The following is a 21,230-nucleotide window of genomic DNA, read 5'->3' on the forward strand; positions in this document are numbered from 1 at the left end:
TAAAGAAAAAAGGTTAACATTTATAGGGGTGCCCAAACTTTTTCATATGACTGTATACTCCTGAGGGTCTGCAAGTATTTTACATTTGTCAACCAGAGGCAGCAATGATTTTCTGGTCATATATCATCTTAAAATGTAATGTGAGAATTGAATCCACATCCAAACAAGTTCTAATGTTCTTGAAAATGTAATTATTGCGCAATTTTTTTAACAGTAAATTTCACAAAATAGTTTCACAAGAATGTCCAGACTCTTAGGGCATGTCATAGAGATCAATAGTTACTGCAGCCAAAGATATTGAGCAATCAATCCAAGCAGACGTCCTTGACACCCAGTAGAGAAAACAAATGTGTCAGGGGTTTGTCCAAGGAACATGCTGTCTTCTTCCACTGTGGAGGCCACAATAGAATTGTACCATCTCATACGTACCGTAGACTCGTTTTTGATAGGAAGTCAATAAATGTACTAAATTGTCCTTGAAATATGGAAAGTAGAGTAGCTGGGGAAAAAGCCATGAATCATAAGGAAGACCTACTGTCTGGATTCAGGCTTTGAACTCTAGCTTGACAATCCAATGACTACATTAATAAATGCCTACATAAATAAATGCATAGTACTTAGTCCTGAATTCTGTACTATAATATACGCCTTACAGTTGTAATATTATCATCAGGCACAAGATGGAGCAAAGCCATAGATTTCAATTTCTAATCATCTCAGCTCAGAACTTTGAAGGACTTGTAGACACAGTAACGTCGTCTTCTAAAAATGAATTGGACTGGGTTGGAAAACTTAGAAAACATCAAATACACATGGACAGCAATAGACTGACTGCTTAATGGAGGCTGATGAAAAGGTAATACGTATATATTTTCTATGTATTTAATTTACAAATCAAAAAATGTATGCGCATTGTGATTTCAGTGACATCACACGTTGTTGTTTTTTTTAGTTTGTTTCTACGTGGGTTATGCAAAACAGGACCCTATCATAATAATAATAATAATAATAATAATAATAATAATATCACATGTTTTTCTGTAGCATAAACTAGGTTTTGTGAATTAATGGTTGGGGAAGGGGCAGCCAGTCATCAGATGTACCATATGCAGGGTTCCTATATATATATATATATATATATATATATATATATATATATATATATATATATAGTATAATATGTATCCTTAACTTCTGTTTCTTCCAGTATTTATACAGGGATAATTAAAACAGTATTGCAAAAATGCAACCCATAGTGGTTTCAGATGGACAAGTATGAAGCATATTGGTATTAAATCCTCAAATAAATCCTTTAACATCTGTTAATGGAGATTACAACGAAAAGTGGTTTCATGGAGCACCATATAAGAAAACCTAAATTAAATTCTGCGAGTAGTACCGTACTCATTATAGAATTATTGTTTGAATTATTTTTATAGACTTATGCGTTCAAGACATACTATTACAAATACAATTGAACTACCCACCCTTTGTGTCCCTGTGCACTAAAAAGTCCCTAAATTTTTCCCTATAGGTACCTGTAGCTACCTATTTGTGGGAGTCAGCACCCTAGGTTGAAATAGGTTCGTTAAAATTTGGGTCAGTCCTTCAAGTGGGTCAACATAATTTTAATAGTGCCCTATATTTGCCGTTCAGACTGGTGAAAAGCTATATCTATCCTGTACCTTTCAAACACCTATATCTATTCCTCTACACAGGTGTCTATACCTATTTCAATGCCCTATAAGACAGCGATAGGGAAAAAACAGGAAGGGCAAGTCGCCGCGGAGTGGGGACACCCACCTATTTCAACCTAGGGTGCCGACCTCCACAAATAGGTAGCTACAGGTATATAGGGAAAAATTTAGGGACTTTTTAGTGCACAGGGACACAAAGGGTGGGTAGTTCAATTGTATTTGTAATAGTATGTCTTGAACGCATACATATAGATAAAAATAATTCAAACAATAATTCTGTGAGTAGTCTTAAAAGGTAAATATTAACTGTGAACTTAGTACACATTATAGATAAAGTATCAATGAATAACAGAATTATTACAAATCCCACCGATGTACCATATTTGAAAGTCAACCAGGAAAAGATGTCCTAACTCAGCCAAGCCTTTAGTGTACCATTTGTTGGCTGTCTAAATCAGGACCAAGTGCTTTAAGAGGCATGGCTTGCCTAACTAAAGTCACAAAGAGTGTTTTCGTTTCATAAACACACAAAAAAATAATCCTTTTCTATACCTCACGCAAAAATGTTCCAAAAAACTCACTGTCCATCGCAGAGTGAAGGATGTAGCCAGGGGCGTATCTAAGGGGGGGGGTCTGGGCATTTTCCCCAGGCGCAACTGGCCGGGAGCCCTGATGTGCCTGTCTGAGGTGTCTCTCCGGTGGTTGCATTTTACTGCCCCCCATTGTTGGAGTCAGCTGCTCTCTAAGGAGACTGTCTAGCTGACAGTTGGCTCGGAGAAAGTACAATATTTTTTATACTTACGGTCATTTGATAACTGGCTTTTCTTCATGCTTCTTTGTTTTCCACTGAACATTAAGAGAATTAGGTAGAGTAGCTCATCGGCACATGACTAAAAGCGTGCAAATTGCATATGAATGACTGGTAAGATGACGACTATTCAAACTGCTAGGTGCGTGGCGATAAACGGAATTCTTGCCCCAGATGCTGGAAAAACCTAGATTCACCTATTGGTGTTTCACTTTCTGATCATAAGAGATTATTATTGGACAAGACTCCATTAAGGTACATGGCTGAAACTATGTGTCAACAAAGCATTAGTAAATAATACCCTATTTTATCCTACATCACCTGAGAACAAAATACTTAAAGATGTGGTTCACTACTCTGCAATAGTGGCCACATCCCTGTAAAATTGATAGGGAAGGTTCTTATATAAATACATTGTTCATCCAATTCTGCCTCTGAGCAGCGCTATTGCAGTCCGCTCATCCCCATAAAGTGACCCCGAAACCTCTGAGATCTGGTGATATCACGTCAACTTCTAGTTGACCCGACATCACCGAGCCCAGCCCCAGTCTCCCTAAGTGAATGGGCTGTGGGCGGCGTTTCATCGCTCATCACATTGCAACATGTCATGCACGCTCTCCTTCGCTGGAGAGAGCCGCAAGCAGGACCGATGCTGGGCAGTGATGATAGGCTGTGATGAGCGGTGAAACTCCACCCACAGCCCAGTCACTCAGGAAGACTGTAGCCGGCCTTGGTGCTGACAAGTCAACTGGAAATTAACATCACTGGATCGCAGAGGTCACAGAGCCCAGGGGGGGTCACTTCATGGGGATGAGCGGACCGTAATAGTACCACTCAGAGGCAGAATTGGAACAAGGTATTTAGAAAAAGCCTTCCCTATCAGTTTTACAGAGATATGGCCACTATTGCAGAGTAGTGAACCACCCCTTTAATGCTAACTGTTATTACCCCATTTACCTAAGATCATAAGAGAACTAAATCTTAAGCACTTATGTACTCTTAGACCATTAGGGAATATTCCCTATTTTACTCAATCAGGAACAAAAACATCCCTAAAATACTGCATATCACAAGGTATTCACCATATGTTTTCCCTTAGACCACCAAGAAATAAATAGTTCAATTCTTCAAATACCCACCTCCTTCTTAGACTATCAGAATATAAACTGTCCTCCTATTCGTAGGTATCTATACCTGGTTGTGTCTCATAATGCAAAAAAGATGATTACTTCAAACAGAAATAAATACATTAAAATAAAGAATATTTTCCATGAACTTCACCTCGTTAGTGACATTAAAATTGTATCCGATACCAAACATTCCTGAACTAAAAAGTAGTAAAATATTAAAGGGTAATATCTGACGAAGCAATCACTTGCACCAGCAGAGTATCGCAGTTTTATCAACAGACAATTCCTGGATCATATTTGGATTGCGGATCATTTATTTGTACTCGATTAGGTCACTATTTACAGTCATTCTCTTAGCCTCATTTATCATTTTAAGCTAATGGTAAGAACAGATGATGTAAGCATCAGACCAGATGTCTCATGTCACTGCCAAAAACTAGGACTGTTTCTGTACAGTGAAATTGCAAGTGCCTAATATCATAAAATGGATGAAAAAGCAGTAACTTTTACAATTTTAAAATGATAGGAAATTAAATTCTTTAAAGGGAATCTGTCCACAAGGTTTTTGCTATGTAATCTGAGGACAGCATGATGTAGGTAGGGGTTAAAACACTAAATTTAGCAATGTGTTACTTATTAAGCTGTGTGCTGTTGTTTACTTATAATGAAGGTTTTATCATCAGGAGATAATCACTGCCAGCTACAGTGTATGCGAGACCTTTTCCAACTGTGCCTCTGTCGCGGGCGGAGGAGGAGATGCTGCGCTCTGCCACTGCTTGGGTCCGGCTGCTGCTGCCGCTGCTCGGTGGTGGCTCGAGCGGTGGGCCGGATCCCGGGGACTCGAGCGGCGTTCCTCGCCCGTGAGTGAAAAGGGGATTTGGATTGGATGGTGGGGATTTGGTGATTATCCGTGACGCCACGCACGGTTGTGGTGAGATTGGTGACACCACCGCTGCTCTGGACGGGGATCCCGGGAGCGAAGACAGGGAGCAGCCTGGATGTTAGTTCTCCCCTCCGTGGGTAGGGGGTTGGTTGTCCCGGGGCCCGGTGATGGGGTAGGGATGGATGGCAGGCGGGTTACGGGGCCTGGTGAGGTGCAGGGTCGTCGGGGCAGCGCTGTGCCGCACAGCACGGTGGTACTCACTCAGCCAATGATGAGGACACAGTTCTCGGTAAAACACACGGCTGGATGGACGGGTCCCACAGACGGCTGCGGTGTTGTTTCTCCCGGCAGGTTGATGGTGACAGCCTTTCCCTGCACCTGTGTACTGTAAACGGTCCCAATGGGTTCCCACCGGTAACCCGCTCCCCAGCTTGGATGGGTGCTGAAGTAGCCCCTTTTGGCCGCAGGCTCTGGCCCTAGGAACGGTAGCCTTGGCGGTGGCTGTGTTTCCCTCTCACGGTTGGACTGTTGCCTTCTGTCGGGACTTGGCTGCTGGGAAACCCAGGAGGTTCCCTTCGCTGACGGATTTGGCAAATTCATGGCGACTCCTAGCCTTGCCGGGGTCCATAAGCCCCTGCCAGATGGTGCTGACTTCTCTTTGTGTACCGGTCCGGTACCGCCGGGCCACCGCCCGTCCACGGTCCTTACGGTAGACTCCGATAGGCCACTCCTGCAGACGGTCACCACCGTCTGCCAACCTTGCTGATCTGTCCGGGCCACACACCCGGACCAACTTCTGTCTGCTCCTTTACCACTTTCCTTCCTCTCACTTCCACTTCCCTCACTCAACTCCTCAACTCATCTGCCTGCTTTTCCCGCCTCGAGGACTGTGAACTCCTTGGTGGGCGGGACCAACCGCCTGGCCCACCCCCTGGTGTGAACATCAGCCCCTGGAGGAAGGCAACAAGGGTTTGTGTCTGACTTCGGTGTGCCTGATCGGGAGTGTGGGGTGTGTGGGTGTTGTTCTCTGTGGCCCCTGGCTTGTCCAGGGCGCCACACCTCCTCCACTGACAAATAGTTCTCTGTCGATAGACAATGTACACAGAAAGAAGTGGTGTGGGCGGGGTTAGCTGTCTGAGCTCTGATACATGCTTTATCTCAACTCTGATTGTGTCACAACTACTACACCAAGTAAGCTAAGTGATACATCACTGGAGTCAGGGTCTCTTTTCCTACATTATGCTGCTTTCATATTAAGTAGCAAAAACCTGGTGACAGATTTCCTTTAAGTACACATATCAATACCTTATTCTGTCAGAGAAACAGATCAAAATCACAAACACTTGTCTATCATCATACTTGGTGAACAAATTACGTGCACTTCCAGGTACACTATATGGAAATACATATTGGACTAGCTATACATTACATGTACAGGAGGTTTTGTGACATGACATTGATGTGAAATTGGTCCCCCATTGTAGCTATAACATATTTTAGGGGCACCTTGCACACTACGACATCGCAAGCCGATGCTTGCGATGCCGAGTGCGATAGGCCCCGCCCCCGTCGCAGGTGCGATATCTAGTGATAGCTGGCGTAGCGAACATTATCGCTACGGCAGCTTCACATGCACTCACCTGCCCTGCGACGTCACTCTGGCCAGCGAACCGCCTCCTTATTAAGGGGGCGGGTCATGCGGCGTCATAGCGACGTCACACGGCAGGCGGCCAATAGAAGCGGAGGGGTGGAGATGAGCGGGACGTAAACATCCTGTAAACACCAACAACCCGGCCCACCTCCTTCCTTCCTCATAGCCGGCGTGAGCCGCAGGACGCAGGTAAGAGATGTTCCTCGCTCCTGCGGCTTCACACACAGCGATGTGTGCTGCCTCAGGAACGAGGAACAACGTCGTAACATCGGTCATTTCCAAATTATGGAAAGGACAGGCGCTACACTGATGATACGACGATTACGACGATTTTGCGCTCGTTAATCGTATCAAAAATGCTTTACACACTACGATATTGCCTGCGACGCCGGATGTGCGTTACTTTCAATTTGACCCCACCGACATCGCACCTGCGATGTCGTAGTGTGCAAAGTGCCCCTTAGTCTTCTGGGAAGCCTTTCTACAGGATTTTGGAGGTGTCTTTGGGGAATTTTTGTTCATTCATCCAAAAGAGTATTTCAGACGTCAGAAACTAATGCTGGGTGATAGGAGCTTGCTTGCAATCTTGGTTGCCTTTTTTACCCAAAGGTGTTGATGAGATTGTAGTCAAAATCATTCACAGCAAACTCATGCAACCATTCCTTTTTGGACTCTGCTTTGTGCACTGGGATCTGTTATCCTGGAAAAGAAAAGGGCTTTCTTAAACTGCTCCTGTGACGCCCTGGCCTAGCCAGGTGGTCACAGACACAACATCATACACCCCCTTCCCTGGACAGGTCACATCAGTCACACATTAAATCCTTGTTGCCACGCTCCAGGGCTGATGTCCACACCAGGTGGGGCGGAGCCAAGCAGTTGACCCCGCCCACCGAGGAGTTCACAGGCCTGGAGGTGGGAAAAACACAGTAGTCAGTCGAGTCGTGGGCAGTAGAGTGTGAGGAGTGAAACTGTTGGTGTCTGGGTTGGAGCCCAGGCACTTTCAGCAAGGTAGGCAGACAGTGGTGGCCGTCTGCAGCAGTTGGTGAAGGTCAGCAGAACCGTAGGACCGGGGTCGGACGGTGGCCCGCCAGTACCGAACCGGGGAGCCAATTGGAGCCAAGCACCAGGCAGGGTACTCAGACCCCGACTAGGCTTGAAGCCAACCTTTAGTCAAATTTCCTGATTGCGGTCTGGACCTCAGGGGTTCATTCCTACCCAAGTCCCGATTGAAGGCAACAGCCCAACCGTTCCGGATAAGCGCCACCGCCAAGGGCCAGAGATCCAAAGGGCCAGCGTCTGCGGGCAAACGGGCTCCTCCGGCACGTATACGCCGGGGAGTGGACTACCGGTGCCCAGGCATTGGAGTCAAGATCCAAAACACAGGTGCAGGGAAACAACAGCCACCATCAACCCGTCCAGGGAGAACACCGCAGCCGGCTGCAGGCCCTGTCCATCCAGCCGTTTGGTTTACTAGATGAACGGGGGAGTGGAGCGCACCACTAACAATACATATCAAATGTGAAAGGCTGCTTACCCTGTTGCGGAAGGGGAAACCAGAGCGATATGAAAAGAACAAGATTCCGCAAAAACAACCAGGGGCACACCAACAATGGTATATAAGAAAGACACCTTTATTAATGCATAGGAAAAGACATGTTAAAAACAGTTAAAAGACATACAAAGACAAAACACCCACTGAGCGGGACCCGGGCCCCAATCAGACAGCGATAAATACAGCTGGTGAATATGATATTAAATGATAGACATGTATAGGTGACTAGACAAGGGATCACAAATAGTGCAATGTCAAATATCAGATGTCCAAAACCCATGTATAATACACATAATCAACACTTACCAGCAGGGGCGGACTGGGCTGTCTGGGGCCCACCAGGAGAATTGACTCCAGGGGCCCACCCTACAGCTAAATATAAACACCCATTAGCGTTATCCCCATTATTGTGTTGCTTTGACTGTATACACAGACGGCTCCTGCACATCTATATTGTGCACCATAACTGGGATGTACAATTATAGTCATTTGCAGTAATGGGGTCTTTGGTGAAAACAAGTTATCACCGATCCACAGGGTAGGTTGGTGATAACTTATTGATCGGTGGAACCAGACCAGTGGAAACCGCACCGATCGGAAGATTGGGGAACTTTTTGCAGCAGCAGGTGGGGTGTGTGACCGCACCTCCATTCATCATCTGTGGGGTGGGATGTGTGACCGCAGTTCCATTCATCCTCTGTGGGGTGGGGTGTGTGACAGCAGCTCCATTCATCCTCTGTGGGGTGGGATGTGTGACTGCAGCTCCATTCATCCTCTGTGGAGCAGCCAGATAATAACAAGCGCAGCGCTCGCAGCCACTGAGGGAATGAATGGATCAGGGGTTGAGTCGGACACGAGCTCCAGTGTAATGGGGGATAAAAGTTGCACGATCGGTGCAGGTCCCAGCAATCGGTCCACACAGATGAATAAGTTATCACTTATCTTTAGGCCACGTTCACACACTTTTTCTCTGATTTTACTGCTCCTGGTTTTGGCTTCAAATACTGAGGTAAAAAAACCTCTGAATACTCAGTGTGTGAACGTGGCCTTAGTAAAGGTGATTACTTGTTTTCACTGGAGAATCTCAGTAAGTGCATATTTACTGCAGTGTAATAGTCACAGGACAGGGCAGGACAGGGAGGGGAGGGGTTAATTGTTTAAGTATTTAATTTCTACTGGAAAAAATCTCCCCCTTATAGAGAGAAAAAGTGACCTCCATACACAACACAATCCACTATACCAAAATCAATAATACCATATACAAGGGGGAAATACCGCCACACCGCTACCAGACAACATATTACCACCACATAGTGACCAATTACAACCACATACAAGGGAAAAATACCGCCACACAGTGATCAGACAACATATTACCAAGAAACAATGACCAAATACAGCCACATACAAGGGAGAAATACCACCACACCGTGACCAGACCACATATTACCACCAAACAGTGAACAAATACAGCCACATACAAGGGAGAAATACCACCACACTGTGACCAGACCACATAGTGACCGAATACAACCACATACAAGGGAGAAATACCGTGACTGACTTACCAGTGACGTCTCTAGCTGACTTTATTCATCTTCGCTTTTTCTCTTCTTCCGGCGCTGACCGCCATCACTTCTTCCTGCCATGACGCGACTCTGCAGAAAATAACAGTCACCTATAGCCGATCACTCCCAGAGCACATTCCTCACTATTTCCCCAATTTCTACACCACGTCAGACTCTTGTTCCCCCATTGGAGACAGTATCCTCAAAATTAACTTATATTTCATCAGTAATAATGTCCCCTAATTTGCCCCTACAGTAATTATGCCCCACCTGCCACCATAAACTAATAATGTATGTCCCTCATTCTGGCCCCATATAGTAATTATGTCCCTCATCCTGGCCCCTTTTATATAATAATTAGTGATGAGCGAGTACTAAAAAGCTCGGGTGCTCGAAGCTCGGGCCGAGCCTCCCAAGATACTCGTGTACTCAGCCCGAGCAACGAGCCCAATGTTATCCTATGGGAGACCCGAGTATTTTTGTGAAATGACCCCCCGGCAGCATGGAGAAACCCTAAAAATGTCACAAAAGTCTCAGAAGAGTGCTCAAATGACATGGCAACAGCATGGGGAAGACCCCTTGAAGCATTTATCACTCAAAAGTCACAGCTGTGAACAATTTTGTCCGCGTTTCACGCCATTTTTACGGACTCACCAGAAAACCTTCCAAAATGACCCCAAAATGATTTTTCATGGCAGAAATGTTAAGGGCACATACCCTATAGTGAGATAGAGCTGGTGTATGTTACTTTTTGAGATTAATACATGAAAGATTTTACGTGAAAACATTGTGTGGCACTCCGATGTCCCTGAGAAGAGACGTACATGAAGGCCTCTTGAGTCTAATGTGCCCATTTTGAGGAAGTGAGTCTTTGTAGTATTTTCCTTTGCCAGGGCAGTCCAAAATTGTGAGGTTCACCAATGCCCCTGCATACAGACGTGCATGATGGCCTGTAAACCTGAAGTGCCCATTGTAAGGAAGTGGGTCTATTTCAGTATAGCCCTTTGCCAGGGCAGCCACAAATTGGGAGGCTCCACATTGTCCCTGGATAGAGACGTGCATGATGGCCTGTAAACCTGAAGTGCCCATTGTAAGGAAGTGGGTCTATTTCAGTATAGCCCTTTGCCAGGGCAGCCACAAATTGGGAGGCTCCACATTGTCCCTGGATAGAGACGTGCATGATGGCCTGTAAACCTGAAGTGCCCATTGTAAGGAAGTGGGTCTATTTCAGTATAGCCCTTTGCCAGGGCAGCCACAAATTGGGAGGCTCCACATTGTCTCTGGATAGAGACGTGCATGATGGCCTGTAAACCTGAAGTGCCCATTGTAAGGAAGTGGGTCTATTTCAGTATAGCCCTTTGCCAGGGCAGCCACAAATTGGGAGGCTCCACATTGTCCCTGGATAGAGACGTGCATGATGGCCTGTAAACCTGAAGTGCCCATTGTAAGGAAGTGGGTCTATTTCAGTATAGCCCTTTGCCAGAGCAGCCACAAATTGGGAGGCTCCACATTGTCCCTGGATAGAGACGTGCATGATGGCCTGTAAACCTGAAGTGCCCATTGTAAGGAAGTGGGTCTATTTCAGTATAGCCCTTTGCCAGGGCAGCCACAAATTGGGAGGCTCCACATTGTCCCTGGATAGAGACGTGCATGATGGCCTGTAAACCTGAAGTGCCCATTGTAAGGAAGTGGGTCTATTTCAGTATAGCCCTTTGCCAGGGCAGCCACAAATTGGGAGGCTCCACATTGTCCCTGGATAGAGACGTGCATGATGGCCTGTAAACCTGAAGTGCCCATTGTAAGGAAGTGGGTCTATTTCAGTATAGCCCTTTGCCAGGGCAGCCACAAATTGGGAGGCTCCACATTGTCCCTGGATAGAGACGTGCATGATGGCCTGTAAACCTGAAGTGCCCATTGTAAGGAAGTGGGTCTATTTCAGTATAGCCCTTTGCCAGGGCAGCCAAAAATTGGGAGGCTCCACATTGTCTCTGGATGGAGACGTGCATGATGGCCTGTAAACCTGAAGTGCCCATTGTAAGGAAGTGGGTCTATTTCAGTATAGCCCTTTGCCAGGGCAGCCACAAATTGGGAGGCTCCACATTGTCCCTGGATAGAGACGTGCATGATGGCCTGTAAACCTGAAGTGCCCATTGTAAGGAAGTGGGTCTATTTCAGTATAGCCCTTTGCCAGGGCAGCCACAAATTGGGAGGCTCCACATTGTCCCTGGATAGAGACGTGCATGATGGTCTGTAAACCTGAAGTGCCCATTGTAAGGAAGTGGGTCTATTTCAGTATAGCCCTTTGCCAGGGCAGCCAAAAACTGGGAGGCTCCACATTGTCCCTGGATAGAGACGTGCATGATGGCCTGTAAACCTGAAGTGCCCATTGTAAGGAAGTGGGTCTATTTCAGTATAGCCCTTTGCCAGGGCAGCCAAAAATTGGGAGGCTCCACATTGTCCCTGGATAGAGACGTGCATGATGGCCTGTAAACCTGAAGTGCCCATTGTAAGGAAGTGGGTCTATTTCAGTATAGCCCTTTGCCAGGGCAGCCAAAAATTGGGAGGCTCCACGTTGTCCCTGGGTAGAGACGTGCATGAGGGCCTCAAAACATTAAGTGTCCATTTTAAGGAAGTGGGTGTATTATAGTATAGCCCTTAGGCAGGGCAGCCAAAAATTGGGAGGCTCCACGTTGTCCCTGGGTAGAGACGTGCATGAGGGCCTCAAAACATTAAGTGTCCATTTTAAGGAAGTGGGTGTATTATAGTATAGCCCTTAGGCAGGGCAGCCAAAAATTGGGAGGCTCCACGTTGTCCCTGGGTAGAGACGTGCATGAGGGCCTCAAAACATTAAGTGTCCATTTTAAGGAAGTGGGTGTATTATAGTATAGCCCTTAGGCAGGGCAGCCAAAAATTGGGAGGCTCCACGTTGTCCCTGGGTAGAGACGTGCATGAGGGCCTCAAAACATTAAGTGTCCATTTTAAGGAAGTGGGTGTATTATAGTATAGCCCTTAGGCAGGGCAGCCAAAAACTGGGAGGCTCCACATTGTCCCTGGATAGAGACGTGCATGATGGCCTGTAAACCTGAAGTGCCCATTGTAAGGAAGTGGGTCTATTTCAGTATAGCCCTTTGCCAGGGCAGCCAAAAATTGGGAGGCTCCACATTGTCCCTGGATAGAGACGTGCATGATGGCCTGTAAACCTGAAGTGCCCATTGTAAGGAAGTGGGTCTATTTCAGTATAGCCCTTTGCCAGGGCAGCCAAAAATTGGGAGGCTCCACGTTGTCCCTGGGTAGAGACGTGCATGAGGGCCTCAAAACATTAAGTGTCCATTTTAAGGAAGTGGGTGTATTATAGTATAGCCCTTAGGCAGGGCAGCCAAAAATTGGGAGGCTCCACGTTGTCCCTGGGTAGAGACGTGCATGAGGGCCTCAAAACATTAAGTGTCCATTTTAAGGAAGTGGGTGTATTATAGTATAGCCCTTAGGCAGGGCAGCCAAAAATTGGGAGGCTCCACGTTGTCCCTGGGTAGAGACGTGCATGAGGGCCTCAAAACATTAAGTGTCCATTTTAAGGAAGTGGGTGTATTATAGTATAGCCCTTAGGCAGGGCAGCCAAAAATTGGGAGGCTCCACGTTGTCCCTGGGTAGAGACGTGCATGAGGGCCTCAAAACATTAAGTGTCCATTTTAAGGAAGTGGGTGTATTATAGTATAGCCCTTAGGCAGGGCAGCCAAAAATTGGGAGGCTCCACGTTGTCCCTGGGTAGAGACGTGCATGAGGGCCTCAAAACATTGTTCCCATTGCAAAGGAGCGGGTCTCCTGTCATTGTAATGTCCATTCTGCAAAGAATGGGCGAAAAAAGTTACCACTGGGGGTATACCTGAAACAAAGGCCTAAGTATTGCAATTTGTAACGGTCATCATCATGGTGGCGCATGAGGAGAAGGAGGAGCAGTCCAGCGATTATCCAAAGTCCAGAAGTGTGTACCCATGGGTGAGTGGAGGTACATGGCAAACTTTAAATTCCGCTCTCATTTGCTGGTGGTGTGGTGAAGTCTGGCCCAATCCAACCCTTGTTCATCTTGATCAGAGTCAGCCTGTCAGCATTTTCAGTTGACAGGCGGGTGCGTTTATCTGTAATGATTCCACCTGCGGCACTAAAAACACGCTCTGACAAAACGCTAGCAGCAGGGCAGGCCAGGACTTCCAAGGCGTAGAGAGCCAATTCATGCCACGTGTCCAGCTTGGATACCCAATAATTGTAAGGCACAGAGGAATGTCGGAGTACAGTTGTTCGATCTGCAAGGTACTCCTTCAGCATCTGGGCAAACTTAGGATTTCTTGTGGCACTACCCCGCACCTCAGGGGCTGTGGTACGTGAGGGGCTGAGAAAACTGTCCCACATCTTAAAGACTGTTCCCCTACCTCTGGCGGATTGGAATTGTGCCTCTCTCGGCTGTACGCCTCGGTTGTCCACTGATTCCTGACCTATGCCGCTAGCGTTTTGTGAGGGGAATGCTTTGCCTACTTCCGTGAGTATGGCCTTCCGGAACTGCTGCATTTTGGTTGACCTCTCCTCCACGGGAATAAGAGACAAAAAGTTCTCCTTGTAGCGTGGGTCTAACAGTGTTACCAACCAGTAATGATTGTCGGCCAAGATGTTCTTAACGCGAGGGTCACGAGACAGGCAGCTTACCATAAAGTCAGCCATGTGCGCCAGACTCTTAACAGCCAGGACTTCAGTAGCCTGACCAACAAGATGACTGAACATGCTGTCCTCCTCCTCCTCCTCCTCCTCCTCCTCCTCATCTACCCTGTCCTCTGGCCAGCCACGCTGAACCGAGGATATGACTGGTGTGCATGTCATATCCTCAATTTGGCCGGAGAGTTGCTCCATGTCTTCATCCTCCTCCTCGTCATAGTCCTCCACTGCACGTTGTGATGAGACGAGGCTGGGCTGTGTGTTATCACCCACACCCACTACTGTTTCTTGCTGCAACTCATCGCGCTCCGCCTGCAATGCATCATGTTTGTTTTTCAGCAGAGACCATTTTAGAAGGCAGAGTAGCGGTATGGTGACGCTAATAATGGCGTCATCACCACTCACCATCTTGGTGGAGTCCTCAAAGTTTTGGAGGATGGTACATAGGTCTGACATCCATCTCCACTCCTCAGGTGTTATGTGTGGAGTTTGACCCATTTCCCGACGGCTTAGGTGATGCAGGTACTCAACAACTGCCCTCTTCTGCTCACATATCCTGACCAACATGTGCAGAGTTGAATTCCAACGCGTGGGGACATCACACACCAGTCTGTGAGCCGGAAGATGCAAACGGCGCTGAAAGCCGGCAAGGCCGGCTGAAGCAGTAGGTGACTTTCGAAAATGTGCAGACAGGCGGCGAACTTTTACCAGCAGATCAGACAGCTCTGGGTATGACTTTATAAACCGCTGAACCACGAGGTTGAGCACATGGGCCACGCATGGAACATGTGTCAGCTGGCCTCGCCTCAAAGCCGCCACCAGGTTCCGGCCATTGTCACACACGACCTTTCCTGGCTTTAGGTTCAGAGGTGTGAGCCAGTGATCTGCCTGCTGTTTCAGAGCTGTCCACAGCTCTTCTGCATTGTGGGGTTTGTCACCTATGCAGATTAGCTTCAGCACAGCCTGTTGCCGCTTCGCCGAGGCAGTGCTGCAGTGCTTCCAGCTTGTGACTGGTGTGGAGGGCACAGTGGATGAGGATGCGCAGGAGGAGGAGGAGGCTGAAGAGCATGACATTCCGGAGCTGTAGAGTGTGGGTGAAACACTGACTGAGGTAGGGCCTGCAAACCTTGGTGTGGGAAGGACGTGTTCCGTCCCTCGCTCAGACTGGGTCCCAGCTTCCACAATATTAACCCAGTGTGCCGTCAACGAGATGTAGCGGCCTTGCCCACAAGCACTTGTCCACGTGTCTGTGGTTAGGTGGACCTTGGGTGAAACAGCGTTATTCAGGGCACGTGTGATGTTTTGTGACACGTGGTTATGCAACGCGGGGACGGCACACCGGGAGAAATAGTGGCGGCTGGGGACCGAGTAACGTGGGACAGCTGCCGCCATCAGGTCACGGAATGCTTCTGTCTCCACCAGCCTAAAAGGCAACATTTCCAGCGCAAGCAGTCGCGAAATGTTAGCATTTAGAACTGTGGCATGTGGGGTGTTGGCAGTGTATTTGCGCCTGCGTTCAAAGGTTTGCTGAATGGATAACTGAACGCTGCGCTGGGACAAGGACGTGCTTGATGATGGTGTTCTTTCTGCGTAGGCAACTGCAGGTGCAGGAGTGGAGGAGGCTTGTTCGCAGGCAGCATGGACAGGGGATTGGCTCGCATGCACAACCAGCGAAGACGTAGCAGTGACATCAGCAAGCACTGCTCCTCGACTCTGTTGTACTTCCCACAAAGTCGGGTGCTTGGCTGACATGTGCCTGATCATGCTGGTGGTGGTCAGGCTGCTAGTTTTGGTACCCCTGCTGATGCTGGCACGGCAGGTGTTGCAAATGGCCTTTTTTGAATCATCTGGATCCAACTTAAAAAACTGCCAGACTCGGGAAGACCTAACATTTGTACAGGCACCTTGTGTCGTCGTGTTGTTCCGGGGAACGGTTGCCTGACTTCTGCCTGGGGCCACCACCCTGCTTCTTACTGCCTGTTGTGATGCTACGCCTCCCTCCCCCTGTGCACTGCTGTCCTCGCTCTGCATATCCTCCTGCCAGGTTGGGTCAGTTACTGGATCATCCACCACGTCGTCTTCCTCTTCCGCACCCTGCTCCTCCTCCTGACTTCCTGACAATTGTGTCTCATCATCGTCCACCACTTGTTGAGACACGTTGCCAACTTCGTGAGAACGTGGCTGCTCAAATATTTGGCCATCTGTACAGACGATCTCCTCATGACCCACTTCAATATGAGCTGGCGAGAGGCCAGAATGTGTGAATGGAAACGTGAACAGCTCTTCCGAGTGTCCAAGTGTGGGATCATTAATGTCCGAGGAGGACGTGTACTCAGCCTGGTGGTAGGAAGGAGGATCAGGTTCAGAAATGTGCGGTGCAGTATCACGGCTACTGACACTTGACCGTGTGGAAGACAGAGTGTTTGTGGTGGTGCCAATCTGACTGGAAGCATTATCTGCTATCCAACTAACAACCTGTTGACACTGGTCTTGGTTCAAGAGCGGTGTACTGCTGCGGTCCCCAAGAATTTGGGACAGGACGTGCGAGCGACTAGATGTGGCCCTTTGTTGTGGCGAAATTAGAGCTTGCCCACGACCTCGGCCTCTGCCTGCACCACCATCACGTCCACTTCCTTGTTCCTTGCCAATGCCCTTGCGCATTTTGCAATGCTGTGTACTGCTGACGTGTATATTCACTACTTGTGCGTTATATTAAAGTTTCTGGAAATTGCACACAAGTGCACCTGTACGCTGCCACCAACAGGCACACACGTGCGGTTTTAAAAACCAAGCACGGACGCAATAAGAACCTAACAGGTTTTTTTGGGGAGCGACAATTACAGACAAGTCAGACACTATCTGGACTGTTTTACACTGTGTACACCAGCCCCAGATATGATGAAGGCTGGTATACGGTCACCACTACCCTGCCTGCCTGCCTGCCTGTATACTGGTACAATAGTCCTGACAAGGACTCTTTTGGTCACTAGCCTGTATTCAGACCTGGCTATACCCTGCCTGTATATAGCAACAGTAGTCCTGAGAAGGACTCTGCTACTGTACTCCGACCTGGCTATACCCTGCCTGCCTGTATACAACTAGAATAGTCCTGAGAAGGACTTTTGGTCACACTGTTTGCAGCCCTGCAACTGAAAAAGCTATAAAGGGCCGCAAAGCTTTCCCTGAATCAGCGACACTCTCCCTGCACTGACAGTCTGGATAGCTGTGAGCAGAGCACAGCGCGCCGGCCGATATAAAGGCTCGGTCACGCTGTGCAGGCCGGCCAATCACTGCAATTCCACAACTAACAGGGCTGTGGCATTGCAGTGGTCTGCCAGCCAATCCCTGCATGAGGGCTGGCTCTCAAAAGAGCGCCAACATGCAGAAATGAAGACCACGAGTACAGCACGAGTATCGCGAGATTACTCGGTCCCCGCCGAGCAGCCCGAGTACAGCGATACTCGTGCGAGTACCGAGTAGTGACAAGCATGCTCGCTCATCACTAATAATAATGTCTGCGGAAACAAGTGGAATCAGAAGGGGTTCTAAATTGATTCCTGCACAAAATATCACCCCACAATCCTGCTCTCCAAAATAGCCCCACAAAGTGCCCCTTTCCAAAATGTCCCCCCAAAAATTTCCCTTTCTATAATATCTCCCCCAACTACATCCCTGTATAAATCCCCCCTCCTCATTATACTATGCTGCCTTCCAAAATCTTTGATGCCTCATAATGTCCCCCATTGCCCTATAATGTTACAATTTCTTTCACAACGTCCCCCACTGACCTATAATGCCCCAATTTGCTTCATAATGGCCCCCATTACCCTATAATGTCCTTCCACTGCCCTATAATGTCCCCCACTGCCTTATAATGTCCTCCGCTGCCTTATAATGTCCCCCGCTGCCCTATAATGTCCCCCACTGCCCTATAATGTCCCCCACTGCCCTATAATGTCCCCCACTGCCCTATTATGTCCCCCACTGCCCTATTATGTCCCCCACTGCCCTATTATGTCTCCCACTGCCCTATTATGTCTCCCACTGCCCTATAATGTCCCCCACTGCCCTATAATGTCCCCCACTGCCCTATAATGTCCCCCACTGCCCTATGTCCCCCACTGCCCCATAATATGCTCCATAAAGTCCCCCACCGCTTCTTAATGCCAGTTGTAAAATAACACTGCTCCTCCCCCACCCGCAGCCCCTCATATAAAAGTACATCTTCGGCTCCTCTGGAGCGCTTACCTGTGCCTGCGCGTCCTCCTCTTCATACCTACAGCTGCGGCCACGGTGATGATGATGTCGGTGCAGGACTGAAGCGCGCTCCTCTGCAGCCCTGGCGATGACGTTGCGGGGCTGAGCAGAGCTACTCTCCCTCCTGTCACCGGCCGCACTGTACAAATGTATTGCGCGCCTGAAAGACGCGCATACATCTGAATATCGGCGCGGTCGGTGCAGGCCTGGGGACTCCCGCAGTGCACTGCTAGGACTCACATGACACATGTGATGTCACTAAAGGTCCTGCAACTGCGAAAACTTCAGTGATCGTACAGAACTTGTACGATCACTGAAGTTTACGATTGAAAGGCTGGGTGAGGGGCCCACTCAGGCCTGTGCATGGGCGACCCAGGATCAAAACTAGGGGGGGCAAACCATGGTTGTTCACATTGTAAAATATTAGAACAGAAAAGGTGAAAGAAACGAAAATTTTGACAATTAAATGTAACTATAGCTCGATTAATGACTCCGCACCCCTCTCCACACACACAGACACACAATACATCCCCCCCATCACCCACTACATACACACACACAAATACCATGCACCCCCCATTACCATCTCCCCACGCACACAATACAATGCACCCCCCATCACCCCGTCCAAACACACACACACACACACAATACAATGCACCCCCCCATCACCCCCCCCCCCCACACACACACACACACACAATACAATGCACCCCCCGTCACCCCCTACGCACACACAATGCACCCCCGATCACCCCTTACACACACACACACTACAATGCACCCCCATTACCCTCACACACACAATACACGCTCCATTACCCCCCCACACACACACAATACATCCCCCCCATCACCCGCTACTCACACAAATACAATGCACCCCCACTACTCCCCCCCCCCCACACACACACACACACAATGCACCCCCATTACTCCCTACACACACACACACACAATGCACTGTCCATCAGCCCCTACACACACACACAATGCACCCCGCATCACCCCACCCACACACACACACACACACAATGCACCCCCCATCACACCCTACGCACAAACACACACAATGCACCCCTACACACACACAATACAATACATCCCCCATCACACCATACACACACACACACATACCATGCACCCCCCACGATCATCTCCCCACGCACACAATACAATGCACCCCCCCATCACCCCCTCCAAACACACACACACGCAATACAATGCACCCTCTATCACCCCCTACACACACACACACACAATACAATGCACCCACCATCACTTCCTACACACAAACACACACTACAATGCACCCCCATTACCCATACACACACACACAATACACGCTCCATTACCCCCACACACACAATACATCCCCCCATCACCCGCTACACACACAAATACAATGCACCCCCCATCACCCCCTACACACCCACAATACAATGCACCCCCACTACTCCCCACACACACACACACACACAATGCACCCCCATTACTCCCTACACACACACACACACACAATGCACTGTCCATCAGCCCCTACACACACACACACACACAATGCACCCCGCATCACCCCACCCACACACACACACACACACAATGCACCCCCCATCACACCCTATGCGCACACACACACACAATGCATGCACCCCTACACACACACACACACAATACAATAAATCCCCCATCACACCATACACACACACACACACACATACCATGCACCCCCCACTACCATCTCCCCACGCACACAATACAATGCACCCCCTCATCACCCCCTCCAAACACACACACACACACACACACAATACAATGCACCCCCTATCACCCCCTATACACACACACACACACACACAATACAATGAACCCCCCATCACCTCCTACACACAAACACACACTACAATGCACCCCCATTACCCATACACACACACAATACACGCTCCATTACCCCCACACACACAATACATCCCCCCCATCACCCGCTACACACACAAATACAATGCACCCCCCATCACCCCCTACACACACACCCACAATACAATGCACCCCCACTACTCCCTACACACACAATGCACCCCCATTACTCCCTACACACACACACACAATGCACCGTCCATCAGCCCCTACACACACACAATGCACCCCGCATCACCCCCTACACACACACATACACACACACACAATGCACCCCCCCATCACCCCCTACACACACGCACACAATGCACCCCTCCATCAACCCCTACACACACACACACACAATACAATGCATCCCCCATCACACCCAACACACACACACAATACAATGCATCACCCCCTACACACCACACACACACACAATACAATGCATCACCCCCTACACACACACACAATACAATGCATCACCCCCTACACACACACACACACACACACACACACTAAAATACATCCCCCATCACCCACTACACACACACATACAATACATCCCCCCATCACCCACTACACACACGCACACACACACATACAATACATCCCCCCATCACCCACTACACACACAATACCATGCACCCCCCATTACCATCTCCCCACGCACACAATACAATGCACCCTCTCCAAACACACACACACTGCACCCCCATAACCCCCTACACACACAATGCACCCCTCCATCACCCCCTACATACACACACACACACACACACACACAATACAATGCATCCCCCATCACACCCTACACGCACACACACACACACACACAATGCACCCCCCCATCACCCTCTACACACACACACACACACACACAATGCATCACCCCCTACACACACACAATACAATGCACCCCCCATCACCCCCTACACACACACACACACACACAATGCAATGCACCCCCATCACCCCCTACACACACACACACAATGCATCACCCCCTACACACACACACACACACACACACACACGTTATGTGTCCTCAGCCCCTCCCCACATATCTCCATTAATTACACCT

General features: G+C 48.6%; 1 protein-coding gene across 1 annotated transcript in view; it reads left to right on the forward strand.

The window, feature by feature from the left end:
- Positions 1-407: 407 nt before the first annotated feature.
- The window catches only part of SMIM36 (small integral membrane protein 36), a 41,055-nt gene continuing 20,232 nt past the window's right edge, over positions 408-21,230 (forward strand). Inside the window, exon 1 of the transcript XR_012754068.1 lies at positions 408-856. The gene's annotated coding sequence lies outside the window, so the exon portion shown is untranslated. The remainder of the gene's footprint in view (positions 857-21,230) is intronic.

Source organism: Anomaloglossus baeobatrachus, chromosome 5, assembly GCF_048569485.1.
Source record: "Anomaloglossus baeobatrachus isolate aAnoBae1 chromosome 5, aAnoBae1.hap1, whole genome shotgun sequence".
NCBI lineage: Eukaryota > Metazoa > Chordata > Amphibia > Anura > Aromobatidae > Anomaloglossus > Anomaloglossus baeobatrachus.